The sequence below is a fragment of the Phascolarctos cinereus genome, unplaced genomic scaffold (assembly GCF_003287225.1).
Source record: "Phascolarctos cinereus isolate Bilbo 61053 unplaced genomic scaffold, phaCin_HiC Scaffold_3;HRSCAF=262, whole genome shotgun sequence".
Classification (NCBI taxonomy): Eukaryota; Metazoa; Chordata; class Mammalia; order Diprotodontia; family Phascolarctidae; genus Phascolarctos; species Phascolarctos cinereus.
This window is the reverse complement of record NW_027555736.1, coordinates 246,257,918-246,275,936: the sequence shown is the minus strand read 5'-3', so window position 1 is coordinate 246,275,936 and position 18,019 is coordinate 246,257,918.

Genomic DNA, 18,019 nt, shown 5'->3' with positions numbered 1-18,019 from the left:
TTAGTTCCTGGAGCACTAAGTTGTTAAATGACTTGCCCAAGGTCACACAACCAATATGTGTTAAAGACAGGACTCAAACCCAGGTCTTCCTCACTCTGAGGTCAACTCTCTATTATTCTTTTATGGCATGCTGCCTCTCTGCCTGGAGAACAGTAGGTGTTTAATAAACCTTTTTTCATTTATTTAAAATATAAGCTCCTCCCATCTAACATCTTTAGCTGGTTCTGTGAAAACACGGCTTTGGATGAAACAACATTGTCAGAGCTTTAGCTTGTGGGTATAGAATAATATGAGATTTTTTCAACAGTCAGCCAATAAGCATTTGTTAAGAGTCTGTAATGTGCCCGGCCCTGTGATAAGTACTAGGGATACTAAGAAAGGCAACAGACAATCCCTCCTCTCAAGAGGCTCACTGTCTAAAGGCTGAGACAACATGTAAACAACCATGTACAAACAAGATGCAGACAGACAAATTGGAGACAATCAACAGAGGAAAGACACCGGCGTTAAGGAGGATTGGGAAAAGCTTCTTGTAGAAAATGGGATTTTAGCTGGGATTTAAGAAAGCAGAGAAAGTCAAGAGGCCGAAACCACTGAAAATGCAGTCGGGAGATAAAGTGACTGGGATGAGGGACATCAAGGAAGCCAGTTTCACTATATTGCAAAGTACATGGGGGTGAAGTGCGAGAAAGCTGGAAAGACAAGGAGGGGGCCGCTTTATACACGGCTTTAAAAACCAAACGGATTTTTTTTTTAACATTTAGTCCTGAAAGCAACTATAGGTGATTGAACTGGGGAGTTGCCTTTAGAAGGATCAATCTGACAGCTAGTAGATTGGAGTGGGAAAAGACGTAGGGCAAGGAAACCAAGCAGCAGGCTATTGCAATAGTCCAAGAGTGAGGTAATGAGGGTCTGCAGCTGGCAGGCAACAGTGTCAGAGGAGAGATGGTGGCATATGTGAGAGAGGCCAGAAAGGTGGAAACGACAGGACTTGGCAACAGATGGACTCTGGGGGTGATTTCCTCTAGTCCCTGCAGTCATTTCCCAGCTGCCATCCACCTCCCACTGAGGACCCAGCTGCACCTCCCACATTCTGGAAAGCCTACCTGCTGGGAAGGGGTAAGGATGGGCGGTTGGTTCTATGGCCAAGAACTTGCTGAAGGTGAGATGAAGTCTTGGCATCATCTATGGCAATTAGTGTCTCCAGGTGGTTGGCTTCCATTAGCTCAGAGTCAAGTGACAGGATTTTCAAATGCTGTCTCCCGGGTGGTGTTTAGGGAATTTAGTATGGAAATGCTAAAGCATTAGAAATCCCATACAGGTGACAAGGAAGAATATTTCCTTACCATCTTCTTGATCAGCTTTGCTTGGGAGGGAGTTGAAGGTCTTGTCTCTAAAGGCTATCAGCTGCCAAAAAGGACAAATATTCATTCTCGTTCACTCATTATTGAGTGAATTTTGAATGCCTACTGTTTCCTTACATACAAAGACGTAAAAGATGCAGTACCCTCAAAGATCCTTCCCAAGTTGGAGGGAAAAGAAGTAAACACACATGAAAAGTTAAGTAGCAATACAGAGAAGCAGAAGACCGTATGGTATAGTGGATAGAGTCCTAGAACATCTGGGTTCAAAATCTATCTGACACATTGTATTATTTTGCTTACTTAAATTGCTCTGAGCCTCAGTTTCCTTAGTCAAATGGAGATAAACATTTGGAATAAGCCACCTCAGAGGGTTGTTGTGAGGCACAATTGAAAAACCCTTTACAGACTTTAAGATGCTATACAAATGTCAGCTCTTATTATAGTAAATGTTTATTGATTATAATAGCTAGCCTTTATATAGTGCTTTAAGATTTGCAAAATGCTTTACGTATGTTAACTCATGTGATCCTCACTACAAACTTATAAGGTAAATGCTATTATTACTCTCATGTTATAGATGAGGAAACAGGCTCAGAGAGATTAAGTGACTTGCCCAGGGCCACACAGCTAGGAAAGATTTGAATTCAGATGTTCCTGACCTCAAGTACAATGTTCTAACCACTGCACCTCCTAGCTGCCTAGTATTCTATGATTATTGAATTGCATTAATAAGTGCTCAAATGGTTTCCAAAGTGGGGGACAATGGCCTAACCCCAAGAGTCGTGTGACCAGCCCAAGGGTGAGAAGATGGATAACAGCTCCACCCTCCCTAGCAATAGGCAACAGTGAGAAATAACTCCAATACAACTACCCTTATCCTCCAACTCTCCCCAACCCTACCCTCTCTTTCCGCTATGCAAATTCATAGCTTCCCACCTTCTGAGTGACACTTGTCAGTCTCTCAGGACAATAATAACCTGTTTTCCTGGTCCCCCACCACCACCACCACCACCACTGAAGCTGCTATGCAAAAGTCACTAGAAAACCATCCCCTTCAGGCTATTCTCCCTCTCACTGCCCAGTCCACCAAGCATCCCTCAGAATATAGGATCTACACTCTGTGTCAATGACTAATGAGTAATGGCCATAGCCAAACAGCATCCAATTTGGGGGAGCAGGGGTGGGTGGGACAGAGTGAGTTGCACAGGATAAGCAGGCATGGATGAGTTTCAACAGATTGTAGATCTGTTATGTTTATGCTCTCTCCTCACCCACCCCAAACCTACCCACTACTCCTCCAGGCTTTTCAAGGGCACCACCATCCTTCCAGTTATCCAAAGTTTATAACCTCAGTGTCATATTTAAATCTTCACTTTCTCACACCTCACATGGCCAATCAACTGGTAAGTCTTGTGGATTCTCCCTCCATAACATTTCTTACACATTTCCATGCCTTCATTCACATAGCCACCACTCTCCTTCAGGCATGAATGACCTCTCACCTGGACTATTGCAATAGCCTCCTGACTGGATGCCCTGCTTCAGTGCTCTCCTGCTCTAAGCTATCCTTCACCCAGCTGCCAAAGCGACTTTCCTAAAACATAGGTCTGACCATGCCACTTAGTCAATTAAAACCAGTGGCTTCTCTTAGACTCTAGGATCAAATATCTCATCTTTATCTTACTCTTCTAAGTGCTACTTTTGTGTAAGTTCTGTAATGTGTATAATTATTAGCACAGTAGTACATACACATTGGGGTTGCATTTTTATAAATTGTTTACTGATAGGAGTGTGTAATCAAAAAGGTTTAAGACTATTGGTCTATTCCTTATCAAGGTTGAACTGTTTACATTCTGCATGGAAAGATGGTATCTGTAACTCATGAGTCCTTTGTCAGTATCAGAGTAGTTGGAGGGAAAAAATTATATGTATGTACATATATAGATAGAGAGAGATAAATTAGAGGGCACAGGGTGAGTTGAAGATGAAGGGATGATATCTGGAGAATAAAATTGAGGGGTGAGAGAGGATTATATTGGGAGAAGGAGAAAGGGAGAGGTAGAATGGGGTAAATTATCTCACATAAAACAGACAAGAAAAGGCTTTTACAGTGGAGGGGAAATGGGGGAAAATGAGGGAATGAGTGAATCTTATTCTCATCGGATTTGTCTTAAGAAGAGAATCACATACATACTCAATTGGGTATGGAAATCTATCTTACCCTATAGGAAAATAGCGGGGGAAGGCGACAAGAGAACAGGAGGATGATAGAGGAGAGGGCAGATTGGGGGAGGGGGTAATCAGAAGCAAACACTTCTAAGGAGGGACAGGGTCAAAAAAGAGAATAGAATAAATGAGGGGGCAGGATAGGATTAAGGGAAATGTACTTAGTTTTTCACACCAGGACTACTATGGAAGCGTTTTGTATGACTACACATGTATAACCTGTTGCTTGCCTTCTCAATGAGGGTGGGTGGGGAGGAAAGAAGGGAGAAAATTTGGAACTCAAAGTTTTAAAAACAAAAGTTGAAAAAAATTATTTTCACAAGCAAGTGGGAAATAAGATAAACAGGAAATGAGGTATAGAAATCTATCCTGCCCTACAGGAAAACTGAAGGGGAAGGGGATAAGAGAAGGGGTCGGGGAGAGATAGAAGGGAGGGTAGATTAGGATAAGGGGTATTCAGAATGCATGCCATCTTGGAGTGGGGAGAGGGACAAGATGGGGAGAAAATTTGGAACTCAAAATCTTATGGAAGCGAACGTTGAAAACTAAAAATAAATAAATTAATTTAAAAAAAAGACTACTGGTCTATTCTATAAGTATTATAGGAGTTCCAAACAACGAGAAATTACTTACGGCTGGAGTTATCATTAAAAACTCCATGGAGCCTCCATGAGGCTTGAATTGACTGAAGGTTTTGGATAAGGAAAAAGAAATGGGGAAGACATTTTAGGAGAAGGTACAACATAATCAAAGACACGCAGATGAAAATGAATAAGGTGTGTATGGGGAACTATGAAAAGACTGGCTTGGCTGGCGTAGAGGTTTCATATTGGGAAATAATGTTGAAAAACCTTGGTGAGTAAAAGAGATTGAGTGGAAGACATTGAATGCCAGACCAAAGAATGATGAAATTGTTCCCCTTGGCTCTACCCAGGATGAGGGTGCAATGGCAGTATCAGTCAAGAAGCTGTGGCTGAAGACCTCTAAAGAATGATTTGGGAACTTCAGCTGTGGACAGTTCCCATCTGCAGCTAGCATTTCCTACATGTAAAACTGTTTCAGAAATTCATAGAGAGTAGTGATTCATTGTACAGGATAGACTGAAGAAGGGAAATTGGAAGCAGGAAGATTCATTAACAGGTAATCACAATAGTCCAGTTCTAAGGTCTGGGCTAGTTTGGTGGCAGAGGGAATGGAAAGAGACAGATGGGAAATGTTGTAAATCAACATAATTCTAGAATCAATAACATGTGGTATAAGGGAAAGGGAGGCAGTAAAGACAATTTCTGAATTTTGTGCTTAGTTAATAATAACTATAGTTGACATAAGTTTTAATTGCTTAAAAGTGCAATGACTTTTGGGACACCTTGTATGATGCTCTTGAGTTTGCAAATCACTATATACATACGTACATACATACATACATACATACATATATATATATGTATATATATACATATATATATATATATATATATATATATATATATATATATATGTATGTATGTAGCATGCCATTTGAGACTCTTACCTATGAGGTAAGTGCTAAGGGTGTTATTATCTCCACTCTACAGATAAGGAAACTGAGATTGAGAGGTTAAGTAATTTGCATATGGTCATACGTAGGCTAGTAAGTTTCCGAAGCAAGATTCAAATCCTGATTTTCCTGATTCCAAGTCCAGCATTGCACACAAAGCCATCATTAATGATTCAGATACCCAAGGTCAAAACAAATTTTTAAGACAAGTTCATTTGGAGGAGAAGGAAGAAACCTCTAGGAGAGACTGCCAGGGGGTGCTTGGGAAAGATACTGAAAGGCTGCTGATGAGAAGGCCTCCACCAGAAGAGAGGAAAAGCTGGTTACAAGTAGGGGAGGATCATCTAGGATTTGGCTGCTAGAATGGGGAAAAAAAAAAGAATGCAGCAATAACAAAGCTTGCTATTTTAAACAACGATTCTTGCTAGCTAGTTGCTAGGTTCAGTTGTTTCTACCTGCCAAATGAATACAAGTGTTGTCAACACTCTCAAAATGTCAATGCCCTGCATCAAAGCCTCAATTTCCCTGGCATAATTACTGCTCTGACTGTACTCTTGACAGGTCAGTCAGGAGGGAGAACCAGTCTTATGGTAAAGGTGATAAGTTCTGTGTTGGACGTGCTGAGTTTGGTCTGCAGCCCCAGTGTGTGGCCCAAGACAAAGTCTGAGTCTTCTCTCTTACGAAGTGGAATATATTGGTGCTGCTGGCTCAGCAGGCCCTGTTATCCAAACAGCCTATGAGTAGCAGAGGAAAGCGCAACACTGCATGTTTTTACCCCTTCCCACATCTCTAGGTTTTGTGCAGCTTCATCAAGTTCCAAGGCTAATTTCTTCATAAGCAATTGAGCTGAGAATTGGAAGGAATCTTTGTTTCCTGGAAACCTTCCAAGTACACCAGCTCCTTCCTCACTGCAGACATAGCCACTGGGCTTTGGCTGGGGATGAAGGGAAGATCCCCAGGGAAGTAAGGCTAAGGACTCTCACCTCCTGGACTGGGTCTTGCTGGCCTTCCAACTCCTTTTTCTGGTTTGAAGGTAGCATTGAACCTCGTGTTTTGAAGCTATTAGGGGATTTTACATGAGTCTGTTTCCCCATCAGTCCAATGTGTGGTAACAAAAAAGCATAATGGTTAAATCTAATCAGATTACATGTACCTTTCAGTAAAGGATTTATTCTTGAAAGGGCCATGATAGCCACCAATAGTGGCCCCCAAGAGAAATGGAAATAGTTGAGCTCTAAGTGAGATTTCATTATGCTCAAATCGCATCAGGTCCCCAGGGAACCATCATGGTATGGTGGGAAAAGCACTGAATTTGGAGCTGGAGAATCTGGTTTGAATCCTAGCCCTGTCACTGGCTTCCCATCTAAACCTTGGGGAAGTCAATCAAAAAGTATTAAGTGCCTAAGCATCAGGCACTGTACTAGAGCTCCGCAAACAGGTACTCTCAGGGTGTTCCTGAGTGATTCTTTTGTGAAGACACTAGGCCATCTTTTGCCTCAATTCCTACCTTGTCTTTAACTCCTAAACGGGTGTTACCTCAGCCAAACTGAGGCCTGGGAAAGACCTTAACTTAAAAAGGCCTAGGTCCACACTATATCCAAGGTCGTCACCAGTCATTCTGCCCAGGACTCTGATAACTGTGGAGGAGAAAGTGGGACTGATGCTTTACACAGCCGTGCCTCACTTAAATCCAATTCATTTGCAAGTCAAGACATCACCCTCCTGACCTCTTGGTCCTTTTTCAGAATGAAGGACCACCAACAAAGAATGAAATAATGAATTTACATTCAAATGGAGGAGATAACAAATGTGTCCACATATATGATAAATACAAAGTTAGTGAATAAATACAAATATATGCAAAGGAGTCCAATGCAAAGTAATTTGAGGGGCAAGGTACTAGCAGTTGAGAGAATCATGCAGAAGATATTGTCTAAGTTTCATCTTAAAGGAAGAGAGGGACTCTGAGGGAAAGGGAAGGAATTAGAGGCATAGGGGACAGTCACTGTAAAGGCTTGCAGATGGGAAAAGGAGTGTCATGAATAAGAAACAGAGTGAAGGTTTGTCTGAATCACTGAGTGAGAGATGGGAAGTCCTAGTACATCTCTGAGCCTGCTTCTTACCTTTAAAATGAAAATTAGATGACCTCGAAGGGCAGAGAATTTTGGTTTCATTTTTATTAGTGAGATGGAGTATAGTGGCAGAAGCTTGGTGGTGGACTTAGGACTGGTGGTTAGATGAAGAGAGAGAAAGAGATGCTTCAGCTTCAGCACGCATGTAGCAGTGTGAGCCTGAGAGTGTGGTGTTGAGCCAATTTGAACTCTCTCTCAGCTCACTATCTGCTTATTCAGACCTACTGAGAAAGGGTCAAGCTATAATGGGCTAGATCTGAAATCTGCAAAGGGTGGTAAAGTGTTTAATTCTCCTCTTCCCCCTACCTGCAGGTGACTAGCGTGTGCTCCAAGATTTTTCTGTTCTCAAAGGTCATAATTTCCAAAAGTTCTTACCTTTGATATACAATTATGACTGGTCATAACCTCTTTGTTATTTGTACATGTCCTTAATGTGAATGGGAGAGAGAAGACTGCAAGGGAAAGAACCAATGAGTGGCTTGGAATTAGGTAGAAAGAGGAAAGCAGAAAACAGAGGCTCGGGATTTTAGTACAGCAGGGAAAAGTTTCTTTCTGAACCCAAGTAGAGGCACGAGCCATCTGAAAGAGATCCTTGGGAGTTTTTACTTTTTTTTTTTAAATAACCCTTAAAAGTTCCTCAATAGAAGAAAAGATCAAACCACGTAACTTCAGATCAACCTTTTACATTAAATTAGGCAGGAGTCATGAGTAAACGAACTTGGGTGGTATAAGATGACTTGGTAAATACAGGCCACTTCTCTAAGACAAGGAACCTTAAGCAAATTCACTTCCCTCTTTGTTTCTTTTCTTTTGAAGCTGGTCTATCCCTGATAAGGTGCAGAGGGAAAGGCAATAAATAGGGTGTAGTCACATCCTATGACGAGTAAGGGAAGAGTTGTGAAGTGGTGGCTCCCACATTCCGAAGGTAGGGGGTCAACAAGGAGTGGGAAGTCAGTCCTTCAGCTATGGAACCAACATTGCCCAACAGCACCACCTAACGGTTAAAAATGAAGTAACTAATAAAAAAAAGCATTTATTAAGTGCTTACTATGTGCTAAATATTATGCTAAACACTGGAGATACAAAAAGAAGTGAGGTAGTTCCATTTCTCAAGGGGCTCACGTTCTAATTAAAGGAAGACATCAAATAACGAACAATTCAACTTAGAAAACGTAGTCTAGTGGTTCTAACAGTACTGCTATAAGACTGTTACCAAATCCCAGGAATCTTTAGGGTGCATTGAAATTCAGATGGTAATGTCTAGGAGTCTGAAGAGAATATTAGCAAGCAGATGGTAAGGCCCAATAATCTTTGATCTTATGAGAGAGATTGCTGTTGGAGACTTGTTTATTCAAGTAGTGGTAGTAGTCACGTGCACCTAGCAAAGGGAAGGGAAGGGATTGATGCAGAGAGCCACCCACTGCCTTTGGAAAGGGGAAAGCAGGATGGCATCTCTGGTCTCCTTCCCACAGGGGCAGTGATGGAGAGCTCAACATCTAGCCACATGAAGGAATGGAAAAGGGAGCATTATAGGAAGCTTAGGAGAAAGTGCAGGGCCTGCTCTTGCTGGACTTTCCATATGAGATTTGAGTCACAGGAAGGGCTGGATTTAAGGAGGGGGAGGTAATCATAAGTTACAGAATAATTAATGATCTTCATTGAAAGAGGGAATTTCCTCAATGGAAGCTCCCTACATATCATAAAAATGCTTAAAAGTTTATACCACATAGAATAGAAACTGTTGAGATCAAGATGGTATGTAGACTTTGCCTCTGAGCTTACTTTATTGCATTTTATTACAATCTTTTCTTAATCGTGTGCCTATCCTGCCAAATTCCCAACCCCCTGCCTGAATATACCATCTGTTTCTGAACCCTGCCTCATGATCCATGTGGGAGGCAGTGTGTGTGGTACAGAGGGAAAAGTGCTGGGTTTTGCTTCAGAAGACATAGGTTCAAGTCCTGGTTCTGTCCCATACTACCTATATGACCCAAGGCAGTCACTTGTTCTTTCTGGGCCTCAATTACAAAATGAAAGAGATAAAATAGATGTCTTCAAAGATCTCATCCATCTATGATCCTATTACTATGAAGTCTGTGACTCCTGGTATTTGATCCATACCTGATCCAATCATTAATTCTAGTTGCCTGTTGGTTCCCCCAGAAAGATATGATGAAGAATGTCAGAGAAGCTTGACAGTATTCTGCAGACTAGACAATGATGGGTAAAGGGTAGGTTGTGGACATATGTGAATCTGTGTAATAGTGAGTAATACTGTAATGGGGCTTTACTCTGTGTCGCTCATGCACACATGCATGGATATGCAGAGACAAAGCACATTTTCATCTGTTCACACACAGAGACATATCTCCACCTTCGATGAATCCCTAGCTTCTGTCAGCCTCATCTTTTGAAGTTAGCACTTCCTAGGGGCCATATGATTGTGCAGCTGAGTCATTACCTCCTGAAGGCCTAATTGGAGTAAGGCAACCACCTGCTCTCCTAAACGAGGCATTCATCCTTATAAACCCTGCCTAAAGTTGGAAATGTTCTCTGGCTTTGGACGTTAACAAACTCCCTGTATGGGATGAATACTTCTATCATTTAAGCAACCACCACCTGGGATATGCTGCACTCCTGAGAGCCCCACAACAGCCTCATGGGAAAATTGTATCTGGCCCGTAACCAAGGCAACATTGTCATGGGTATTAAATACCTAGGGTGACTTGGCAAACAAGGCCTGAAATCAAGAAACCATGTTCACCTGGGAAATTTGCTGTCTTGACGCTGTTAAGGTAATGAATGACCAGCAGGTGTTCATACAGGAGGTGGCTGTTCCAGCTGCCTTCTACGTCTATTTTCACAAAGTCCATCTCCCACGAAAGAGCTTGCTAGGCTGGTTGGGTAGTTAAGGTAAAGCGCAGGACCTCCCCTGCCTAGAAGCTTAGCTCTCTGGAGTTAGGAATTAGGAATAGATGAAGCTCTTGAGCTTCCTTCTGTGCCTTTTGCATTGACTAGGTGGCATAGTGAATAGAGCATTGGACTTCATCAGAAAGGCTGGGTTTGAATTCTTCCTCTTACACTTACTAGCTGTGTGACCCTGGGCAAATCGCTTCTCCCCCCCCCCCAGTTTCTCCATTTGTAAAATGAGAATATTAATAATTTCTTTCAAAGGGTTATTGTGAAGATCAAATGAAATAATGTATGTAAAGCATTTTTTGCATGTGAAAACATTTTTAAAATTTTTTTAAACATGTGTTTTTAAAACTTTGGGTTCCAAATTTTCTCCCTTCCTCCCTCCCCACCCACCCTCATTGAAAAGGCAAGCAAGTCAACACAGGCCATACATGTGCAGTTATGCAAAACACTTCCATAGTAGACATGTTGTGAAAAACTGACTCTATTTCCCTTAATCCTATCCCACCTCCCATTTATTCTATTCCTTCTTTTGACCCTGTCCCTCCTCAGAAGTATTTGCTTCTGATTACCCCCTTTCCCAGTCTGCCCTCCTCTCTATCATTCCCCTGCTCTCTTGTCCCCTTCTCCCCCTATTTTCCCTGCAGGGTAAGACAGATTTCCATACCCAATTGAGTGTGCATGTTATTCTCTCCTTAAGCCAAATCCTATGAGAATAAGATTCACTCATTCCCTCTCACCTTCCCCTGTTTCCCCTCCACTGTAAGAGCCTTTTCTTTTCTGTTTTTTGTGAGATAATTTACCCCATTTTACCTCTCCTTTTCTCATTCTCCCAGTACAATCCTCTCTCATCCCTTAATTTTATTCTCCAGATATGACCCCTTCATCTTCAACTCACCCTGTGCCCTCTATCTCTATATCTGTATATACATACATATGATTTTTTCCCTCCAACAATGCTGACGCTGACAAAGGTCTCATGAGTTATAAATACCATCATGTAAAGCACTTTCCAAAACTTAAAGTGTTATGTAAATGATAGCTATTATTATTAGCAATGAGCCCTTGAACCACCAGTTGGGGGACTAGTAATGGAAGCAAAGGCCTTTTTGGGTCCAGAGAGCCAGAAAGATACCAAGAATTAAACCTATATCTAATTTACAGAGGCTTGAACTATTATATAATTAGCAAGGAAGTAGATACAGTCTTAGGACTCCCCAGAAATATTGTTATCCCCTTCTATGAGGAAAAAAAAGACCTCAGAGCCCCCTTTTCCCTCAGGTTTCATTTGGCCCTTGTAACGGGTCTACCCTGAATAATAGGGGTTTTTATAGCCAAAAAGAAGCCTTATTCCACCTAACCACAGGGCTGGTGTGCAGGGAAACCATGGGTTTTAAACTAAATGAAGTATGCCCTAACCTTTCAGAGCCCCTACACCTCTATTTTCTGCCCCTTCCGTCCCATGGGAGATTGGAGAGGTTAGCAAGAGTCACTTACCTATTTAAGGAGGGAAGAAAACAGAAAGAAGGGAGAAAATAGTGTACAGGTATGGTTCTCAGACTTTTTGGTCTCAGGATTGTTTCATGCTCTTAAAATTTACTGACAAATGCAAAGAGCTTTTATCTATGTGGGTTATATCTATTGATATTAACTGTATTAGAAATTAAAGCTGATACATTTAAAATTACTTATTAATTCATTTAAAAACCACTAATAAACTCATTACGTGTTAACCTATTAAAAATATGAAAAATAACTGTACAAAAAATTTAGTGAGAAGAGTGGCATCATTTTATGTTTTTGCAAATCTCTTTAATGTCTGGTTTTTTAAAAAAAGTCAGCTGTAGTCTTATATCTGCTTCGGCAATATGTTGCTTTGGTTGAAGTATAGGAATTAAATCTAGCCTCACACTGGTATATAGTTGGAAAAAAGATGAATATTTTAATAGCCTTTTCAGATCATTGTGGTGAGCCTTTCTTTATATTATGCTAAAATTCAACAAGTGGTAATTTCTTAAAGTTGCAATGTGGAATATGAAACCATATCAATGAACTTTTCATCCTTGTATATTATGTTAAAATCCATCAGTCTCTTCTGCACTTTGAACAGAGCTTTTACACAACCATGATTTTGTAACATTATGTGTTGGTCTTTTGGGAAAATATTGGTTCATTGATTTACGAGGATCTTCCAAATGTTGACCCACTTCATTATACAATATCAAAAAATCACATTTATTAATGTCATTACTAGTCTTCTCAGAAAAGTCACTAAGTATTGAGAAGCTGTCAAGTTCCTAGTGGTAGATACAACTTTTCCAAAATTCTAATCTTCCCTTGAAAGCTCAAATTTTATTATTGGCAACAAATGTTGTCAAGTTGTTTTCCTTAAAGTGACAAGCTCACTTTGTCCACTTTCAAGAAAATGTCTACCCAATACCCAAGTCTGAATAACCAAAATGTATCTATCAATAGTTCCTTCAAGTAATAATGGTATTTGGGAGGGTATGACTAGCTCAGCTAAAAACTCAAATAATCACATTAACTGTTTTTCCTCATTGTATATAACAGAAGTGTTCCATGAATGCTTCCCATTTTATCACACAGAAAATTAAAAACACACATACTCAAGGGTCCAGATTTAATAAAATTGATCGTTTTGTTGCTTCATCAAAGATATTCTTAAGTAAAACTGGCATTTTTTTTTACAATGAATAAGTAATGGTAAAGAATACAATGACTACTGGGACAGTTTGGTGCCACTAACTGATTTATGATAAGGCACATTATTTTTACACCATCAATGCAAATATCAACACAATTGTTCCAGGATAAACCATGAGATTCAAAAACAGTTACTCTGTACTTTGAATACTGCAGCCCCACTTGTGTTTGCTGCCAAGTATTCACATGAAAGATCTTCTTTGACCATTATTTGGTGCCAATACCAGACAAATACAAGCAAAACAGCTCTATAGATTCATCCATTTGTAAACACAAAAATCCAATTCTGCAGAAGGGATATGAACTCTTTCTTCATTTTTGCAACTAAATCTTTAATTCACAGGTCCTGAAGCCAAGGGACAACTCTACTCTATGCTCATGAGAGAATAAGAATGAAAAGAGCAAATAAAATTGATATTATTGTGAAAATGGTTTTGACCCACTGATCAGGGATTAAGGACCACGTTTTAAGATCCACTGGTGTAATGCAAAAAAAAAAAAAGCAAGCTGAACTCAGAGTCTGGATATTTGTATACAAATCCTAGCTTTCATACTAGCTTTATGGGCAAATGATTGATTCTCTGTTACTTCATCTATAAAATGGAGGTAATATCATATTTGTGTACCTGTTTCCAAGGTGTTGTGTGGAAAGAACTTTGTAAGCCTTAAAGTATTATAGAAAGGTAAGGGTAAGCTCAAATACATTTTAAACTCTGCTGTCTATATCTGCACATAAATGGCAGGGCACATAGAGAACACAATGACCTTAACTTTGTCTCTGGCCTTTCTAGGAGCTCCTCACTACATGGGAGAAGAGAAGAGGTTTGGAACTGGAAAAATGGGGAATCTTGAAACCTCAGAGCTATCTAATACTAGTTTGTTGGGCAAATGTCCTTTACCTGGATAACAAAAATGGAGTATTCTAGTCTTCGAAGATTAAAATCAGGAAGTAAAGGGAGTGTTCACCTTAAGCTAGGATGAAGTGTCTGACAGAGCAATTCAAGCCCCTGAACCTAAGAGCTGAATTCAAAGAAGAGATCGACTTGATTCTGGGGGTACCTACTATTTAGTTAAGAGTAACTTTGTTCTTTCCCCTAAAGAGATTGGTGCCTGGAACTGAAAGTCTTCTTCTGAAGATGGGAGCCCCCTAAGCCAAGTCTCTGAAGGGAACAAGTCCCTCTTAAGGAAAAATAACTGAAAAGAGTGCATCCCTGTGCCCAGGGCTGTTATTAGTGCACTGGCTGAGAGTGGCTGCTTTCCTGAAAGAGCTATAAAAAGAAGCTTCTTCCTTTTGAACTGAATGACCATTGCCAACTATTCTTTGAATGAGGAAGAGATAGCCAAGGAAATTGGCAGAGAAAAACCTGGCAACCACATGTCCAATGAGGCTGTGTTGATCACAGAATATCTAGGGATCTAGTGGAGACCTATATGTCTGGCAGAGACCAGCAAAAGCAGTGACGACGGCACCAGAAACTATCAATGCTCCTGCAAGCTTAGAGGTGTTAGTTGTCCCTCTGTGCATGTGACATACATGTTAACTATATGTATGCCCTGCCATGCATATGCCTGGACCACATGTAGTACTACCAGATGCGGTAGAAATACAAAAACAAAAATGAAACCATCCCTGCCCTCAAAAAACTTACATTCTACTGTGGAAAACAATACAATAGACAAGTCAATTCAAAATATATGCAGAATAAAGACAAAGTAATTTTGGGAGTGGGGGAAAGTATTTATAACTGGGGAAATTAGGAAACAAGAGGTGGTCCTTAAGGAAGGTATTTAAGGTGATACTTTAAGGAAGCTGGGAAATATATGGGGCATTTCCATGCCTATCGAAAGGCATGGAAGTGGGAAACAGCAAATAGACCAGTCTGGCTGGAATGTAAAGTTAATGAAGGGCAGTAATGTGAAATAAACCCAATGAGAGGCAGAGATGGAGCCTTAGTCACTAGGTGGCTATCCCTGTGAATTTCCCCATACGCTCTGATGAGACTTTTCAGAACAACACAGGAGTTTTCTTGTGTCTCCTCTTGCATAGAAGAGGTTGTTAACTCCTCAGAGTAGAGGCCAAATGAATGTTAAATTAGAGGCAATATGGTATAGTGGATAAACACTAGGCTTGAAACCAGGAAAACCTGGGTTCAAATCCTCCAACACTTCATAACTTTGTATGTATTTTGGACATACTTAGTGTAAAAATGGAATTGAAACCATCACATCCCATCTGACATAGGTGAAAATAGATCTCGCCAATCAATCAAAAGATCTTGTACTAGACGCAAAGAGATCTCCAAACGACAATGATATTGAAAAATATCTGTGTTAGGATTAACCAAGAAAACCTGACCACATCCCAGAGATCATCTATACATTATGATTCAAGTTGAGGAGGGGAAGCTTTTCCAGAAATTGGCGCAGGTGGCTTTCCAGCACATCCCTGACAAGAAATCATCTGGAGAAGGGGGCAAGGAGAAGCCTCAGATTGGACTTCAACCTTGGCCACAGCTTCTTTCCCTCTCCCCCTACCTCCACCAATACTTTAACTTAAAGGAGACCATCTAGCTTCAAACTGTCCACAGGATGATGACTTCTCATTTTCCCAATGAGTTCTGAGAGGCATTCCCAGAAATGCAGATAGCAATGTCTACAGCATTGGGAGCTGAGGACAGACCACACTCATGGCACTGCAAGGAGCCTAGCAAAAAGACTACACCATGCCTAAGGGAAATTTCTTGAGCATCCCACAGATGAGAGGAAAGGACTTCCAGCAAAAAACTATGTTGCCCTTTGGCCATGTGTGTTTCCTAAGGTTTGAACCTACTTTCCCATGGAGTGTGAATGTACTTTGTGGGAGAGTGTGTCCCAAACCTTTGAGGGATATCTTGTGACAATTTTTCTTAATGTGGCACCTTAGTAAATACTCCTTTCTAAAAGCTACTTAAGGCTGACTAAATTTCAACTGGGGAGGATCGGGTGTTTGAGCAAATGGCATTAGAGAAATCAACCCTGACCCCTCAAGGGAACCTTTAGAACCCTGGGACAGGGAAGGATGTAGCCAGCCCAGCTCTGGAAACCTGACTCCTCATTGTGAATGAGAACTGGGACTAAGATATCTCAGAGCTCATATGTGTTACACTTCTTGTTCCCCCTAATAGAATGGAAGCTCGTAGAGGGCAGGGGCTATTTTGTTTTTGTCTTTGAATTTCTAATACCTAGCACATTGTTTAAAAATCAGGATCTGTGATTTCAATGATATAAGGAAATTCCTGGTGAGGAAGTTTCTTTTACCACTGCAGATAAATAATTCCTCTGCGACTTCTAGTCCTAAAGAATTGCCTGGGGTATTAGGAGGCTCAGGGTCATACAGCCAGTCTGTGTCGAAGGCAGGACTTGATCCCTGGACTTCCTGACTCTGAGGATAGCTATCACCCCACCTCTCACCTGAAACAGCTGTATAACCATGGGAACATCACTTATACTCTCTAAGCCTCGATTCCCTCATTGGAACATTAATATGATATGTTTTACTGAGGGTAGCAACACTTACACTGGAAAGCAAATTTCATGTGAATATATATACATATACATATACATACACACACATACATATGAAATTTGCTTTCCATTATACACAGGTACACATATATATATATATATATATGCATGTGTGTATATATGCATATATATACATGTATACACACTTGGATGTATGTATGTATCAAACTGACTGGTAAAGTTGACTCAGCAGACAGCTAAACCAGTTTGAGGGTAACCAACAGGTCTCAAATCTGTCAGTGAGTTAGGGAGATGTCTACCCCAAGAATATGTGTGTGTGTGTATACATACATACATACATACATACATACATACATACATACATACAAAAATGTATATATGTATATGTATGTATAATTTTTTCTTTCCAGTATATGTGTTGAAATCCCCAGTAAAACATATTCCTTGAGGGCAGAGAATTATTTTTCCATTTCTGTTTTTGTGTTACCAGAACCTAGTATGGAGCTGGGCATCTAGTAGGCACTTATGGGTGTTTGTTAAATTGGACTGACTTGCAGCAGGGGCACACTCTTCAGTGTGCAATTTAAGACATATTTGAATCTCACTTTGATATTTTTCCACATGGTCTCTAGAAGTAAATCACTAAAACTAAATCATAGGAATTATTTGTGCCCCCTTCCTAACAGCATGACAAGCCAGGAATTAGAAAAGGAGCAACAAAAATTCTTAGGTTGACTTCTCTCTCTGATTTCAATACCATTAAAGTGAAGTCAGGTTTGGTGGAGAAGAGGCACTTTTCCTACCTATTTCACAGGGTGGCAATAATATATATAACATACTTTGCAAAACTATATAGATGTCAGCTATGATTATTAAGCTATCCTGACATCATGGAAAAGGTACTGGATTTAAACTCAGAAGTACTGGGTTCAAGTTCTGGCTCTGCTATTCATGAGTCATCATGCAGACAAATCACTTCACCTGGGGCCACTAGGTGGTACAGTAGATAAAGCACCAGTCCTGAGATCAAGAAGACCTGCGTTCAACAGGCTGACTTCAGAAAAACCTGGGAAGACTTATATGGTCTGATGCTGAGTGAAGTGAGCAGAACCAAGAGGACTTTGTATACAATAGCAGCCATGTTACGCAATGACTAAGAATGTGAAACTGAACCCTTCTCAGCATTACAAGGATCTAAGACATCTCCAGAGGCCTCGGGATGGAAAATGCTGTCCACATCCAAAGAAAGAACTATGGAAGTCGAATCGCTTTCACTTATTTTTACCTTCAGTTGAGTTTTGTTTCATCTTTCTGATGGTTCCTCCTATTGGTTTTAATTTTTACTTACAACTTCACTAATGTGAAAATATGTTTAATGGGTATGAAAACGTAAAGCCTATGTCAGACTGTGTGCCATCTTGGGGAGGGTGGGGGGGGAGAAAAAGGGAGAAAAAATTTTCAACTCAAAAGCATATGGAAAAAAAATTTAAAAAAAAACATTCTGAAAAAAAAAAGACCTGAGTTCAAATCCAACCTCAGACTCTAGTTGTATGATCCTGAGCAAGTCACTTAACTTCTGTTTGCCTCAGTATAGT